The sequence below is a fragment of the Euprymna scolopes genome, chromosome 11 (assembly GCF_053919585.1).
Source record: "Euprymna scolopes isolate OS-2025 chromosome 11, ASM5391958v1, whole genome shotgun sequence".
Classification (NCBI taxonomy): Eukaryota; Metazoa; Mollusca; class Cephalopoda; order Sepiida; family Sepiolidae; genus Euprymna; species Euprymna scolopes.
This window is the reverse complement of record NC_136492.1, coordinates 148,917,675-148,936,304: the sequence shown is the minus strand read 5'-3', so window position 1 is coordinate 148,936,304 and position 18,630 is coordinate 148,917,675. Positions and strand designations below refer to the sequence as shown.

The 18,630-nt window shown below is 33.8% G+C and overlaps 1 protein-coding gene across 2 annotated transcripts in view; it reads right to left on the bottom strand.

Annotated features, from left to right (window-relative positions):
* Positions 1 to 18,630, bottom strand: part of LOC145288109 (popeye domain-containing protein 1-B-like) — a 1,451,932-nt gene that overhangs the window by 563,439 nt on the left and 869,863 nt on the right. The window lies entirely within an intron of this gene.

The window sequence follows — 18,630 nt, the reverse complement described above, 5'->3', positions numbered from 1 at the left end:
ATAAAACGTAGGAAATAGAAGAGAATGTGCGAATATATTTATCTTATCGTTGCAATTTGCCTCAAGAATTCAGTTATTTTTGTCTATTTCTATAAGTACACATGATTTATCTTGTTTCTCTCTATTTTAATCCTATTTGATTTCATCATCATATTCTCTGTAGCGTGAACATGCAGTATTTTAGCAGAGTGTGTATATGGTGTTGCTATGTTTCGTACATTGCATGTGGCCTAAGCAAATTTCTCTTATATACATGCATGTTATCTATGAAAGTAAACAGAAAGAAGGAAAAATGCTGTGTTTGGGTTTTTATATTACATGCAAATATTTTGCCAGTTAATATCCAGCATCTGTGATTGTCTAAGAGAATCTTTGCTGACTGTTGCTGAATGCTCTTTGTTCAACAAATGATTCTTTTCTTCTTTTTATTTAATCTAAATCAAATATATATATATATATATATATATATATATATATATACTATCTGTACCCTGCCACGCGCTGCAGTGGCTTAAGTTGGTGTAATGGAAAAGTCGAATAAAAAGAGAAAATGCATGTTTCTTATATTCTTAGTACAGCAATCCACTCCAAAAAGTGAAAAGGTGAAAATGTAAAAAAAAAAATGGTTGCAAAATTGGATCCGGATCCTCGGGAGTTTCCGTCCAGCATTTTTTTTTTTTTTTTTTTTTACACAGTGATCACCTCTTAACAAGGCCCGGAAGCCACTCAGGGATAAGGGTTATTGCAAGTACATTAAGTTAGTGAGGAGATTTGCTGAAGTGTTTACTTAAGGGGGCGGTTCATTAGGAATTTGTTAACATTGGACTTGAATACATCCAAGTTGTAGTCCGGAGGGAAGCAGGCAGACGGAACAGAGTTCCACAGGCGTGCAGTTCTAAGAAAGAAGCTTTGTTCATGGAATCCGCGTTTTGATTTAGGCACAGATAAAGAGTGGGGGAAATTTTTCACAGTGGATTCAGCTAGACGGGTGTTTTTAGTGAAAGATTGGCGAGGGGGGGACCAGAGATTGGAGTTCAGACGAGCATCTGCCATGGAAATAACGATAAAACAAGGATAGGCTTGAAACGTCTCTTCTGTGGGAGAGAGGTTGAAGGGTAGAGAAAAGGGCATCCCCCACTAAGCCACGAAGTCTATTTTGTACTCTGTCAAGGCAGGATAGGCTGTTTTTAACAGCTCCTGCCCAGATATGGCAGCAGTATTCCATCCTTGGACGTACTTGGCTTTTATATAGATAGAGAATTGCATAAGTAGTGAGATATCTTCTGGAGCGGTAGAAGGATCCCACCATCTTTCCAGCGACCTTGGCAACAGACTTGATGTACGTGTTCCATTTCAGATCAGGAGTAAAGGTCAAACCCAGAAGCTTGTCAAAACACGGAGCCTCACCCAGACGAGAGCCATTCATCACAATTGATGCCAGCTGGGGATCAGAGCGTTGATGATGTAAGGATAGGAGTTTGGTTTTGGATGCATTAAAGGTAACCAGCCAGGACTTCTCCCACTGAACCACGCGCTCGAGATCAGAGGAGAGAGAATCAGAGAGAACTTTGTCATTTACAGCCTTTGATGTGTTGCCGTAGATGGTTGTGTCATCAGCATAGATGTCAACGAATGATTTAAGTATGTGTTTAGGGAGGTCATTGATGTAGATCAGGAAGAGAGTTGGGCCCAGGATTGACACCAGGGGGACTCCAGCATTTATATTGCAGGCCTCCGATTTTTGTCCATCGACCACTACTCTTATGAGCCTATCGGAGAGAAATGATTTAATGATTGACAAAACATTTCCCGTTATACCGTAGCTGGAAATCTTGTGAAGTAGACCCTTATGCCATACCTTGTCAAAGGCCTTTGATATATCAAGAGCAATTGCCCTGGAAAGAAAGCCTTTGTCAAGAGATTCACTTATCCTGTGGGATATAACCGTCAGCACATCTGCGGTAGATCTTGCAGAGCGGAAACCATATTGTGTGTCACTAAGAAGGTTATTCCTGCTGAGGTGGTTGACTATTTCTCTATTTAATATGGATTCCAGCAACTTACTCATAACACACAGGAGACTTATAGGTCTGTATTGAGAGGGAGATGACTTATCACCTGAATTCTTAAATATAGGGCAAACTTAAGAGGTCTTCCAGGGAGTCGGAAAGCACTTCTCCTTAAGGCAGTGCTTAAATAGTTTCGTAAGTATGGGAGCAAGTTCTGGTTGAAGCTTTTTTAACACTATAATTGGGATGCCATCAGGGCCAGTTGCTTTACTGGAATCTAGGTTCTTTATTAGCTTGGCAACCTCATGCACGGATATTTGTATGTTACCCAGCTTGTTCTGTGTTATAGGAGGAAATATGGGGAGTTGATGGCCTTCGTCGCATAGGGTAGAATTAGCTGCAAAGTTCTTTGCAAATAGCTTGGCCTTGTCTGACGCTGACGAGATGACCTCTGGTCCATTGATAATGGTTGGGATAGAACGCACACTGCTGTTCAGGATCTTATTTGTTATTTTCCAAAACTGGTGGGATCCAAGCCGCTGATCAGCTACCTTGGATTTAACAGACTGGGCATATAGCTCTCTTGCATTTTTTATTACTCTTTTACAGTGGTTGCTGGCAGACCTGAAAGCAGCTTTAGTTTCAGTGGATCTATTACGTTGGTAGCTATGGAAAAAGTGATTTCTGTGCGCGATAGCAGCAGCACATTCTGGGGAGAACCATGGCTGGCTGTTAGGTTTTTGTTGAAATTTTTTAGATGGTATGAATTGGTCTATGCCTACAATTAACCATTCGGTCAGATCTGATACTATAGAGGACACATCCTTTTTAAACATGGAGTGCAGAGGTAAATCAGATATGAATGTATGGAAGCTATCCCAGTCAGCCATAGAGTATCGGTATACAGTACGGTGGAGGGGTACGTCTGGGGGCTTCTTACATTTCGTTTTTATCTTAACTGATACGACGGAGTGGTTGGAGGATCCTAGAGGAGAATGAACGGAACATGAACATAGCTCAGGGGAAGTTGAGAGAAAAAGGTCTAAGAGGCTTGCATATTGACCGGGTGTATCGGGCACACGGGTGGGTTCGCGAACAATCTGAGTGAGGTCATAAGCAATGGCAAAATCATGACAAAACCTTCCCTCATCGTCTGTCTTATTTGAATGGGTCAGCCATTCCACGTTATGGACGTTGAAATCACCACATAGCAGGGCTTGAACTCGACCAACAATCAGTGGATTAAGTTTAACGTTGCTAAAATGTTGAAATGCTAAATCGATTTTTTTTTTTGTATTAAAAAATGTGAGTTTTTAATTAGTATTTGGGTGAGAAAGAGAGGGGGAGGGCGTTTCAATACACAGATTCGAAATGTTGTCCAAAAACAAATAAATGAAAGCAAATGGAAGGTAAGTTGCGTTTCTACCTAACTGGAAGATTTGTTAGTGTTTTTATTTAATGTAAAATGTTTAATCAGCTCGAAAAACAGTGTTTATCGATGTATTTGGAAAAGACAAATGATCATGGACTCTGTTGAATATGTTAAGTTTGGGAAAATAAGTTACAAACTATACAAAACAGTGTCAGAAACCCACCAAATATGTTACCGTGACATAGGCTGACATATTCGGTGGATTTCTGACAGTATTTTATATAGTTTTTTAGTTTTAAATCACTTTCCCAAGCTTAACATAATCAACAGTGTCCGCCACCATTTATATTTTTCAAATATACCGATAAACACTGTTTTTCGAGCCGACTAAACATTACATTAAATAAAAAGAGTTTGTATTACTAAAGAAAAATACAAAAAAGTTGTCAAAAAATAAATATGATAAATAAATGTTATCAAAGGTAAGATAAGTTACTTTTCTACCTAACTGGATAAGATTTTAGTGTTTTTATTTAATGTAAAATGTTTAATTGGTTAGAAAACATGCTGTGTTTATCAGTATATTTGAAAAATACAAATGGCAGCAGACTGTGTTAAACAGGTTAAGTTTGTGAAAATGAGTTAAAAATAAAAAAAACTATACAAAATACTGTTAGGAACTCACTCAATATATGTTACCGTGACATAGGCTGCCATATATTCGGTGGTAATTTAACAGTAATTTGTATAGTTTTTTTTAGTTTTAACTCATTTTCCCAAACTTAATGTGTTTAACAGTCTGCCACCATTTGTAATTTTCAAATATAGCAGTAAACGCTGTGGTTTTCGAGCCGAATAAACATTTTATATTAAATAAAAACTCTAAAAAATTATCCAGTTTGGTAGAAAAGTAACTTATCTTGCCTTTGATAATATTTGTTATACATTTGTTTTTAACAACTTTTTCGAATCTATGTGTGCAGTAATACAAACCCAATAAAAGCACTAAAAATTATCCAGTTACGTAAAAAGTAACTTATCTTGCCTTTGAAAACATTTGCTTGTTATATATTTGTTTTTGCTGACAACTTTTTCAATTCTTTGTGCAAGTACAAACCCGAAATGAGTATTTTTCTGTCTATTTTTATTTTTGGTACCGCACTATTTTAAAATAGTTTTTCCAAGTTAAATTTAAATTTCACGATATCTTTTTTTTTTTTTTGGTATTTTTTTTTTTTTACATTAGGTCCACCTCCACAATTTTCTTTAAAATTACTACTTTTAAAAGTTTTCGACTATGTTGAACAAGAAAATCTCATTTAAAATTTGCAGAGGCAAGTAGTTTTCGAGATATAAAAACCTGTACTATGCACTATAATTCACTGGCGGTCATGAATAAACACCTCACCCTCCCCATGTTAAAAACGGCTTTTGGAATAAATACCACCATTCTCCCCATGTTAAGAACGGCTTTCGGAATAAACACCCCAAATCTATCCATGTTAAAAATTGTGGAGGTGGACCTAATGTGAAAATTTACTTTTGTTTTTTAATAAATTGTTAGTTGGAAACACAGAAGGCAAATTTGCCGTTTAGTTGTACAAATATTCTCAAACCAGGTAATCACTAAAAGGGACTCTTAAAGGTCGACACCGGTATCGAGCAAAAGTTTGTTTACATGTTTTACAAAATATAAGCACATTAGTGAAAATGTGATCATGTGATTAAAATTTAATTGAAATTAACCATGTTGTTTAACAAATTAAAAAAATATAATGCAAGATGAAGTTTTAAAATGATTAAATGTTTTATTTTATTTAAAATTAAAAACATTACCCAATAAAAATGAAATTTTGGGTACTTATGTATTTTTGATGCCGTGCTGAAATACTTACGTTATTATTTTGAAAACCATTCTTAATGAGGAGCTGAGGGTGTTTTATAACTATTCTGTGCTTCCACCTTACAATTAAAAAAAAAGAAGAAGATATCGTGAAACTTGAATTTAAACTGAAAAAAAAAGCTATAAAAATAACACGGTAGCATCTGCCCTCGTATACGTCCGAGAACAATATCTACTGTAAAATTAAACCAAATTTGGGTGCTTATGCGTTTTTGATACTACGCTATTTTTAAATAGTTTTTTCAGATTAAATTAAAGTTTCAAGATATCTTTTTTCTAACTGTAAGTGTAAGCACAGAATAGTTACAAAACATCCTCCCCCTGTTAAGAATGGCTTTCAAAATAACCTTATTATTTCTGCACAGTAACAAAAAATATATAATTACCCAAAATTTTATTTTTATTGTTCAATGTTTTTAATGTTAAATTATAAAATAAAACATATTTAATCATTGTAATACTTCATCTTGCACTATTTTTTAAATTTGTTTAACACCTTGGTTAATTTAAATTAAATTTTAATAACATGATCACATTTTCAATAATTATGTGATTATATTTTACCCACTTAAAGTTTGTAAAACATGTAAAAAACCTTCTGCTCAATACCGACTTTTAAGAGTCCCTTTTAGTGATTACCTGGTTTGAGGATATTGGTACAACTAAACGTCAAATCTGCCGAAAACTTTCCTCTGTTTCACCTAACAATTTCTTTAATAAAGAAAAAGCATTCATATTTTCGCATATAAAAACTTCTGTAAAAAAAAAGAAAAAAAAGTGTACTTTCAATTTTGTTAAAAAAGTTTTCTTACGGTAAAAAAAAAAAGCAAAAACAAAACAATCGGATGTTAACCACATTGTTCTTTTTGTTTTTTTTTAAAGTTAAATTCAACTTTCAGAATATCTTTTTTATATAATTTCACAATATCTTTTTTGTAATAATAAATTGTAAATAATAAATTCTTTTCTTTTAATAATAAATTGTTAGTTGAAAGCAAAGAATAGTTAAAAGACACCCTCCCCTCTTGATGGTAAAAATGGCTGCAAAAAACAAATAAAAATAAAAGAAAGATATTTCAGCACGTTACCACAATGCATATGTACCGTGAATTTTCTTCGAAAAAAAAAAAACAAAAAAAAAAACTGTACTTTCACCTCAGAATTTATAGTTTAAATAATAAATAAAGTTCATATTTTCTCATATAGAAACAACTGTTTAAAACAAAAAACAAACAAACAAACAAACAAACAAACAACAACAACAAAAAAAAAACACGTGTGCTCACAATTTTGTTTTTACTACAAAGATGGTTTTGTTAAGGTTCTTTGACTTTTATGTTTCAACTCAAAACGCACGTTCTGACGAGCAGTTTGTTTTAAATTTAAAAAAAAAATTGGAAAATGAATTTAAATTTAAAAAATAGAGGATGTTTCTTTTCACTTATCGATTAGAGTCGTCAAATCGTGGTGGATACATTGAAATAACTACCGGAAGTAAAAACCGAATAGTCCCACAGAAACGACTTCGAAAAATATTTTGATTTTATTTTATATTTTTATAATTTGATATATTAATTTATTTTAATAACATAAAAACATTCCTTGAGTCTAAGGAAAGTCTGTGTGAAAATTTCAATTAAATTAGTAATGTAGAAATATGATTTTATTGATAACGAACGAACCAAAAATTACATTTATATATATATATAGATGTATATGTGTTTTTAAAATACATATGGCAATTAAGCTACACAGAATTTTCCGTGTCTCATCCTCATGAGGATTCGTTAGGCTATTGCATGGAATTGATGTTGCTTCATGTTTTATATATCCTCGTGATACTGGGTTTGCTAGTCAGCCAATGAAATTGTTAGTCATTCACACACACATTTATTGTAGCCAATGAGCACCGCATAATTGTTTCTTTGTTGTTTTAGCGAGGATTTTTTTTCATTTGTTTGTTATTAGAGATAACCTAGTTTTAATTTGGTTGTTTTTTATTTTTTATGTTATACTAGAGTATTTTTTATGTGTTTATTAATTAATAATTATTATCATTATGGTTGTTGTTGTTGTTATTATTATTATTAATAGTAATAGTAGTTGATCACCTTTTTCCGTTATCCTAAGATAAAGTTTATTTTGTGTATACATACGTTCGCTATTTCACTCATGCAGTTTAATATATTTTGGCGTTTTTCAGAGTTTAGGTTTGCTAATTTCTCATTCAAACATAGTCTACACAGATCGTCTAGATTTATACATGTGCTGGCTTGGCGTACCATTTTACACTATTATTGGGGATCATCAACTTTCTTTGAGCTCCCACTAGCTCCACTTACGTATCGAGCACTATTCAAGTAAATACTCCCTGATCTACATCAATGATCTTTCAAATCACATCCTTACATCATTCGTAGACATTTATACTAATTACACTACCATCTATGACAACACATCAAAAGCCGTAAACGACCAAGTTCTGATTGTCTTTCCTATAATCTTGAGCATATGGTACAATGGGGAAAAATGTGGCTGGTTACTTTTAATGCATCTAAAACCAAGCTTCTATTTTTACATCAAAGCTCTGATCCCCATCTGGCATCAACTGAAATGAATGGCTCTCGTCTTGAGGAGGCCTCATGTTTTGACAAGCTTGAGGAGGTTCCATGTTTTGGATAAGCTTCTGGGCTTCATCTTTACCCCTGATCTGAAATGGAACATGTACATCAAACCTGTTGCCAAGGTTGCTGGAAAAATAGTAGGCTCCTTCTATCGATCCAGTAGATATCTCACTGCTGATGCAATTCTCTACCAAAATAAGAGCCAGGTAAGTCTAGGGATTGAGTATTGTTGCCATATATGGGCAGGAGCTGCTAGAAAAACTGTATCCTATCTTGACAGAGTTCAAAATAGACTTCGTAGCCTAGTGGGAGATGCCCTTTTCTCTTCCCCGCAACCTCCATCTAATAGAAGATACATTGCGAGCCTGTCTTTGTTTCATCGTTATTTTCATGGCAAGTGCTTGTTTGAGCTCCAATCTATGGTCCCCCCTCCTTGCCAAACATTCAGGAGAAACATTCATCTAGCTGAAACCACTATCAATAGTTTCCCACACTCTTTATCTGTGTCTAAACCTAAACGTGGGTTCCATACACAGGGTTTCTTTCTTAAAGTTGCACACTTGTGGAACTCTCTTCCGTTTACCTGCTTTCCAGCTGACTCCAATATGGTCGTCTTCAAGTCCGACGTAAACAAGTTCTTGATGAGCCATTCTCCTTAAGTAATCCAATTTTCCAAATTTATACTTCTAACGATTACTATGATATTTTCCCTTTGACTACTCTACATTCTTTACCCTTATCCTCGAGTGGCCCGGGCCTTGATAAGTTGTGATTCCTTTGTAAAAAAAAATATTTACATAAACTTTATGTAATATAGATATATATAAAATAATAACATTCTATAAATTTGAACTCGGCTAAAAATCTTCATTCGATTTTTGCAATTCTATTATCCCTAATATTGAATGGTGAGCAATTCTTGTAATAGAAAAAGGATCCAAAAAGAGTAAAATGTTATGTTTTCACCAACAAGCGATCAAGAAACGAATAAAATAAGTATTTTTTATATATACATGCGGGTGTTTATACTGCGTCTCTTTTTTGTAGTTGACTCTTCACGTGATCAACGTGTCATCTAGTGGTTGTTGTTTATTTTATTAGACACATAATCTACTCGAGCATGCAAAAACTTTGCTGAGTTTTTCATGATTTTATTAAATGGAATTTACTAGTGGAGAGAGAGAGAGAGAGAGAGAGAGAGAGAGAGAGAGAGAGAGAGAGAGAGAGAGACTAATGACTAATGCTTAATTTCTGAAATTTACTTTTTATCTAACAAAATGGTTGCCATGCGGACGAACAGCCATCGGTAACATCCAGCTTGGATTATTTCTACATCATTTGCGTTTTTACTTGCTTGACTTACAATTAAAAGATTGAATTAAATTCCTTAGTTTACTCTCGTTCAAAAACATGACTCATGTCATATAATCATATAATCATTCGACTATATTTGTCTAGTGAGGTTTACCTGTTGACCCGAACTTCCTCACGTCATCCCTCTCCAGGTACAAATCCGTTTGAAGCTCGGTTATACTGTGAAACTTATCAAAATTCACACTCGCTTACTGAATTGCTGGCGTAAGGTTCCGACTATGTAACAAAAAGAAATAACTATTGTAGAAAAAGAAAATTATCCAGTTGTGAACATTAAATGTCGTTGTCACAAACAAAAATTAGCAATGTCAATCTAGTTAGAGAAGCTTGGAATTGTAAGGAATTCCAGGTAAGGAATGGTTGTATTCATCTCATCAGTATTTTCTCGTCATGTCAAAATGAAAAACTATGACTGAAAAATTCCGAGAAATTCAGTATATTTTATACAACGATTCTGTTTATTCTTATCAATCCTGACTATAAATATAATCGTCCAAATGTTTGTGATCATACCTTCTTCAACTATGGCAAAAATATTACAACATATTCGGTTTTACGTGTGTTGGACAGCTTCAAAATATTTACCCTAAAATAACCTACCTCTGATCAAGTCTTCTTCTCTATTTCCCTCAAGTTTTATCGCTTCCTCCCATATTTTCGTTGGCATTCATCTGTGAACTAAACCCGTTACTTCAACTGTTCTACATTTAAAACTCGCAGCCATTCATTCAATATCTCCATATACAATCAATATTCCTCATCAACACAACCTGTTTTGAAACTCACATAACACATATGAAGTAATATTCTTCAGGCTACCTGAAAAATATGAGTCGCCACTTATCAAGGCCAAAATCGACGCGAGGATAATGATAAATGAGAAGTATGGATTGTCAGTTAAAAAATTAAGATTTCAAAAAGATTGAACAAAAGTGATTACTTACGAGGACGGTATATGACATCGATTTGTTGAACTTAGATTTGAAGACAGCTACGTTGTAATCTCCAGGAAAACAGTTCACTGGTAATATGTTCTGTAGGTGGGAATTTCTTGGAAGTTTCATACAAATTCTGCTTATTCTTGGTACACTGAGGAAGAGGTGGTAACTAGACGAGATCTTGCTGAAAATGTCTTACATGGAGAAACCAGAGATTGGAGATCAGTCGTGCACCTTCCATAGGAATAAAGATAGAGTAGAGAAAGACTAGCACCAACTCATCTGTGAGAAAAGGCTGTGGAGAATAGAAGAGATCTTCATTCTCTTGCTTTGTTAAGTCGAAAAATGACTACGCAAAAACAAAAACATTCACGATTCCATTATATCATTAAAAAATAGTTTTGAAGAATGATAATATTTGATAGACTATTTCATCAAGCTTAGCAACACATGAGTAGAGAAATTTAATTTCAACATATTTCTGCAAAGAACCACCATGTATTGATTGACAATATCGAAAATGCTAAAAAAATAACAAAACTGTTAAAAAGTTGTCGGGGGGGTGGGGGAAGGACATTTCATTTATTAATGTTTTGTCTACCATAAATTATAAAAACGGTAAATGAGCCATGTTATGCATTGATCGATAAGCTTCGAGAACTGACCTTCACTCTTAGCCTCATATGGGAGACTCACATCAAATCTGCTGCCAAGGGCGTTGGAAAAATGCTTGAATCAATCTACAGTTGCAGAAGGTATGTAACTTCTGACACAATCCTCTATCTGGATAAGAACCAAATGCATCCTACATGTCGGGATGAGTCGCCCAGAGCATCCTTTCCTGCCTTGACAGAGTTCAAAACCGGCTTTCACTTAAAAGCTGTTGTTTTCTCCTCCTTGCTGGCCTATCTTTGCTCTATCTATTTTCATAGCGAATGCTCAATTTGCCCCGCCCTACAAAATATTCACAACAAACAGTCGTCTACCTACAACCATTGTCAACTTTTTTCTCTTCCTATTTATCTGTACATAAATGCAAATTCCAAACTCTGTACTGCAGGTCTGCTTTCCAGTTGACTACAACATGGTCGTTTTTAAGTCCAATGTAAACAAGTTCTTGTTGAACTGTCCTTTTTAATAATCTAATTCTACCCAACCAGCTTATTCTCATTTACCCTCAGCCTCGAATGGCCTTCAGGCCTTGATAAACACTGGTTCCCATGTAAAATAATGAAATGTACTAAATACATATTTACCATACAACAGAAGAATGCATAAAGCTATTTCTGTAAAGATAAAAAAAAAAGTGTGTTTAAAACGAGGTAAAAACAGTTTTCAATGGCATTCTTTATGTTAAGGGATTTGTTAAAGGATCGACCTGTGAGCAAATGAGGAGGAGATCTGATCTTAATTCTTCATCTCGTATTAACCACAAAATTTGGTGTTTATGCCTTTTCACTGTGGCTCGAAGATCAATTTTTTTCTAAATTTGACAGTTTTATTATTTCTTTCGTTTATCACCACTATAACTTTTTCTTTTTTTTTTTACACAGTGATCACCACTTATCAAGGCCCGGAAGCCACTCAGGGATAAGGGTTATTGCAAGTACATTACTTTAGTGTGGAGATTACTTACATACAATATAACTTACGTACAATATAACTTACGCACAATATAACTTACGTACAATATAACTTACGTACAATATAACTTACGTACAATATAACTTACGTACAATATAACTTATGTACAATATAACTTACGTACAATATAATCAGACTGGGAAACTAGTTTCTGTTAGATCAAAAAAAGTTAAGCAACGTTCAGACTGGCCAGTGCTAAAATGGGGGACCTTTTGGTAAGAACAGGTATTGTATGTGCTCTGAAACCTGGAGAAAGGTGGGTACCACAGAGATATCTTTGCCAAAGAAATTTGCATGAAATAATGCATGCCCCACTACCCGAAACCGTTAAGGGACTCTTGAGCCTGAATCGGATAACTTATTGCACAAAATTCAGATTTTTATGGAACAAAATCATACACACACACATAACAGAATCCAGTTATTATAACAAATATTAAAATAACGATAGAATAGAGAAAAACTGGCACCATCTCTTCTGTAAGAAAGAGGCTGTGTAGAAGAAATCTTCATTCACTAGATTGCGTACAAAAAAGTGCTATACAAAAAAAAAAAATGCACAATTCCATTGCAACAAAAAAAATGGTTTCTTAATTTTTGAGCTGAGGATGCAAATAATGTATGGGTAGAGAAGCTAAATTAATTCTCGATACATGATTGCTAAGGTCTATAAAAATTTAATTAAAAATAATTGTGTTATTATTAGGAAAATAAATTTATTTAGAAACTAATATATAAACATGAATGGTCTACAAAATTGGAGTGCTTCAAATGATTAATAAACGTGTTCATTTAATATTCGAACTTAATTATGAAAACTTTTATATTATTTGTTTAATGTTTTTATCAACACTTATAATCTCAAAGTTATTGGATTGGATCATCCATAAAGTCTTTAATTTTTTTTAACATTGCAAATAGAACAAATTTGTTTTTTTTAGGAATTTGGACTGTATGCAGTTCACTGCCTCTCTGATCTGTTCATCTAATGATTAGATCTATTTACTCATAATTTTTTTATGGTTTAACTTCTTTTCCTTGATATGATTATATGAAGAGCTGTGTTGCTAACAGAAATATTAACGTTAAAAGATGCCCTGCATTTTGTGTTTTTAAAGTATAGGAGAAAAACGTTAATGAATTCACATCTCTATTTCTATACAGTTTGGTACATCTATATGTTTATATATTTGAACAGGATTTACTCCTAAACTAATATACCGATCATTATGAATTTTGAAACACTGAAGATAGTTTGTGAGAGGATTGTGATGTTGGCTTCAATTTTATTTTAATACATAAGGGTCAAATGTGGGATTGAAAGCCTATCGTGAAAATTGAGATATCTCTGATTTTGTGAAATTTTAGCAATAGCAGACTTCAATAATTAAATAAACCTCAAATTTCAAATTTTTGGAGAATTTTTTAAAAGTTGTTGGGACATAATATAAATATACGCGTTCATTTTAAAATTTAAATATTTCAAATTTGTATTGAATTTCATCAATAGCCGTTTAATACAAATTAAGAAAGACATCCTGAATTTCAATTTCTTCTTAACTCCTTCTTAAGCTTAAGTTTTAAATTTAAGGCATCATGTGGAATCAAAATTATGTAATAAGACTGCAATCAAAATTGGAATAAAGATTCTAGACATAAGGTTTAGTTGTTGTATAGCAGGGAGTTTCATATCGGGGATCATATAACGAGAGATTATGGGGACGTATAACGGGTGCATGTAATACAGGATTGATGATGATGAGAGGAAAACATTTATAACAAAGTGAGAGAGATGATGAGAATTCATTTAATAAATATGTAATACTGTTCTTTTACATCAAACTGGTGAGAATCATTACTTATAATGGAGGAGGGGAGACACATTACTTGGAAGGGGTTTATACAATGTTCATAATAAGATGATTAACACATTACCTGCAGTTGTTAAATGACGACACAAAGACAACAGTTACAAATATCGATGGTTATTCTTTATTTCATTTGACCGGTTGAAATGATGACGTCAGGAATTCAAATTCGGGATCTGCATAGTTTAATGTTGTTTCCTTCGCTTCCAAAGGACCCTGACCTCAACTCCCTCTGACTAGCAGACTCAACTGTTCTACTTCCTCTGCTCGACTATCGACTGCCTTGATCTGACTAAAAACTAGCATATATATTGAGAATTCCCTTTTTGCTATGACGTCAGATGTGTGGTTCCAAAACGTGACCAACTCACGTGGCTAAGCACACATTCCAAACACACTTTTGACAATAAAGAATTCTCAACTAACCTATTTTTTAACCCAACCTATTTTTTTACAATATATTTTAATTCGTATTGTTCATTCTTTTTAGCTGACATTTTTAATTAAGTTTTCATAAAAGAACGAGCAATCGAATTCTTTATACAATACAAACAATATCTAACTATTTTATATGGAATTTAACAATAGCGAAATTCTATTACAATTTCTAAATCTATTTCTGAACCTTGCTTACAAGGTTCGAGTCTCGGCTTATCCAAATCTCATTTTCCACTTATCTAATGTTTTTCTTATTTACAGGAAAGGGGGACAGTTCTTTTTCCTGTAACATAGTATCATGTTATCTTATGCTTTGAATTTCTTTTTAGATGGGAGTTGATTATTTGGATTATTCGAACTAATGTTCCCATTTTGGATGTTATTTTCACTTTGTTTTGACAGATGTAATATCCGACCTTCTTCAAAAGTATCTTGTCCAACTCATGATACTTAGAATAACATTACAAATAACTTGAGATTTTTGCATGACTGACAGAACGAGAACATCTACCCCGTGGATTAAATAAAGGGTTCCATTTGAAATTCTGTGCAGATTTATGAGTTCAGCACACATTCATTAAAATCTATCAAATTAATTTGAAATATAAATACTACCATCTATGGCAGCAGATCAAAGGCCGTAAACGACCAAGTTCTCTCTGATTCTGTCTTCTCTGATCTTGAGCATGTGATACAATGGGGAAAAAAGTGGCTGGTTACTTTTAATACATCTAAAACCAAGCTCCTATCTTTACGTCATCAACGTTCTGATCACCATTGGATATCAATTGAAATGAATGGCTCACATCTTGGGGAGGCTCCATGTTTTGACAAGCTTCTGGGCTTGACTTTTACTCTTGATCTAAAATGGAATATGTACATTAAATCCGTTGCCAAGGTCGCTGGAAAAATGATGGGATCCTTCTGTCGATCCAGTAGATATTTATCTGCTGATGCAATTCTCTACCTATATAAGAGCCAGGTATGTCGAAAGATGGAGTATTGCTGTCACATCTGGGCAGGAGCTGCTAGAAAGACCTTATGCTGCCTTGACAGCGTTTAGAATAGACTTCGTAACCTAGTTAGTTTTCTCTTCCCTGCAACCTCTTTCTCACAGAAGAGACGTTGTGAGCCTGTCTCTATTGTTATTTTATGGCAAGTGCTCGTCTGAGCTCCAATCTATGATCCTCCCTCGCCAAACATTCACGAGAAACACTCGTCTAGCTGAAAAGACTATTAATAATTTCCCCCACTCTTTATCTGTGCCTAAACCTAAACGTAGATTCCATGAACAAAGCTTCTTTCTTAGAACTGCATTTCCGTTTATCTGCTTTCCAGCTAACTACAGTATGGATGTCTTCAAATCCAATGTAAACAAGTCCTTGATGGGCCGTTTCCCTTAAGTAATCCAATTTACCAAATTTACACTTCTAAAGATTATTATGATATTGTCCTTTTGACCACTCTACACTCTTTAACCTTTATCCTCAAGTGGCCTCCGGGCCTTGATAAGTGGTGATTCCCTTGTAAAAAAAAAAAAGTTTGAGAATAACACCCAAGATACAAAGAGTAATTTGAATAATCCAAACAATACACATTATATCTTTATTTGATGGGACATAAAAGTGGTGCGAAACTGTTTTGTTGTGGAATTAATTTTGATCTAATGTAATAATGGATCATTTTTAATTTCAATGTAATTTTGAATATGTTTCAATGTGACTATATTATTGAAATCTCTATTTTGTGTGTGTTTCCTATGTATAAATCCTTTCAGAGTGAATGTTGTGATGACTATATAATTTGGCCAACGTTAATTTCAGAAAAGAAGTTATAGAAAACGTAAGGATCAAAATATTAATGCAAAAGAAGTCAAGTACGTTTCCATAGTATCTATTATATTTCTGTCTGTCCATTCTACTAGGCCAGTCTGGCTAAAAGTTGCTATGGCCTTTGTTACGATAATATGCAGCGAACTAAGTATTATGGTATCCATTTTATGCACAGTTAGGGATTCATGGGAATTAATAATTAGTCACCATGATACCACATTTACTCTACTTTTTCTTGGAAACAACTGAGTCGATCTGGCTAAAATTTTGTATGACCTTTGTTATAAGGTGCAGCGAACTACATATTATGGTATTCGTTTGATGTGCAGTTATGGATTAGTCACCACAATACCACATTTACTCTAAAAAGTTTGGCATTAAACACTCATTCTCAGTTTTGTTTTATGTTCTGATTTAAAGTGAAGATTTTGGAATCATTTATAAATTTTAGTGAAAAAAAGGTAAAACTGCAAAGAATATTTCAGTAATGCTTTTTGAAAACGATTAAAGAACGACAGAAGTGATATTAAAAATTTTAAAAAGGATAATTATATGAAAATATTGATATGATGATCCGTCCACAGCCTCGTTATTGCTTTGTTTTAAGGCATATCAAACCTTTATCCTGAATCCTGTAATTTTAGAAAAATATTTTTATGCTTCAAGTTCTTTATCATTTCAAATATTTATTCATGGTTTTTGGTTTGGTTGTTTTGTAGAGGAAAATTATTGGTTTGTTTTCAGCTTTGCAAAACATGATTGAGTTTTGGAAAGAGAAATTTAAAAAAAATCAATGTTTGATGTATTTAGGTCAGGAAGCCAGTATCTTCAGACAGACTAATCTGGTAGCACCACTCAATAACCCAAGTTCTTATAATCAAGGAGTTTTAGGGGCATACGAGTGTGGAGTTGGCCTCAGGCATGACCAAACCTCTACTAATCTACGTATGAATTTATTTGTAGCAAATGAAATTATTGTTTAAACATTTACCAGGTCTTCATTTTCTTGTTGGTCTATTCGAATTTATAACATAGGTATTATACTACTCGTTATTTGAATGGAAATATTTGAGTTACACCTAAGGGTTAGAGGTAACTTCAGAAACAAAAATTGATGGAATTGCCTGCCTATCGAGCAGAGATAATTCTGTTTTTCCCAGCACCAAAGTTATCGTTATACCGGTCTTTCTATCCTCTTTATGCATGCAAGTAACCCATCACTTAAAAACAACGGTTTTTGGTCCCCCGACAAAAGGAAGGTGGACCTATGAATTCACCCTTGTCTGTTCATCTGTCCGCACTTTTCTCAAAAACTACGCCTTGGAATTTTCTGAAATTTTGCACAAACATTAAACATGATATGAGTAAAAAAGTAACAGGAGTGGCTTTTGGGTTAAAATGGCTAAAATTGACACTTTTGTGCTTATTAAAAAAAAAATTGATGACGGATTTTTATAAAACTTTCCGAAAAGTTGTAATTAACTGATTTCTATATAATTTTGTTTGTTTATACTTTGCGATAACTCTTGGATGTGCCCCAGGGTTTTTTTAAGGCTAATAAAAACACTCCATGTTTGGGACTATTTTATCATATTTGTCTAAATTTTTCTGTGTATGTCTATTTAGCAGTTTTGCATGGTGTGGAACTCAAATTAAGGTATGTTAAGGCCTTGAGGACTTTTAGGGTTAAATGGGGTGGGATGGACTTAGTCATTTCTTTTTTTGGATAGTGCAGAACTCAAATTTATATATATTAAGGTCTAAAACTGCACCGTTTGTTCATTTTCACCAGCAAATGCTGAACTTAATCATTTTTTTTTTATGCCTTATTCACTCACGGGGGACCATGCATGCTTCACTTGTTTTCTCTGGTTTCTCTGTCACGATTTTCTTCTTCTGATTAATAAACCTCCTTAAAACTAAACTTCGGCGTATGAGTGATTGTATCCAGCTGACAACAACAGTGTGTATTAATGACAATGTAACAGTTGTATTAAAAACGGTCTAAAACATTGTGCATCTTATTAAAAGTAAATCACTTTTAACATCTGTAATTAAATAAAATAAATAATTGTTTGAATAGAAGCTGTCAAAACGAGTCAATTCAATTCAACAAATTTGGCAAAAAAAAAAAAACAAAGACAAAAAAAAACCCAAGCAAAATGTATACACAATGTAATACAACAGCTCAGCAAATCAAACTTCATCTTGAATTGTTGTGTTATTTGTGCATTTATTACCCCTCTTGGGAGCCTATTCCAACGTTTACCGATCCTGATTGAAGAAGCAGTCCTACCCCGGTTCCATTGAAATCGGCGGTGAAATAGTTTCTTGTAGTGTCTTCATAGAACTATTTCTCGTACAAGAGTGAATAATAGATCTCAAGATATAATGGCCATTGAAAAGATTGTGGGCCAAAATGAGATCTCTGCGGAATCGTCAGCATTTAAAAAGAATAGTCTAATCAGTCTGGTAGCATCTGAGCATTGTTTGTAATTTTGTGCAAGGAATAAATTGGGAAAATGGCAAGCATGAAGAAACTCTTCAGAAAGAGTGGCTCTTAAAAAATGATGGATTATAAAATTTTTTTTTTAAACAAAACACGAGTGATGAATAAATACAAAATGT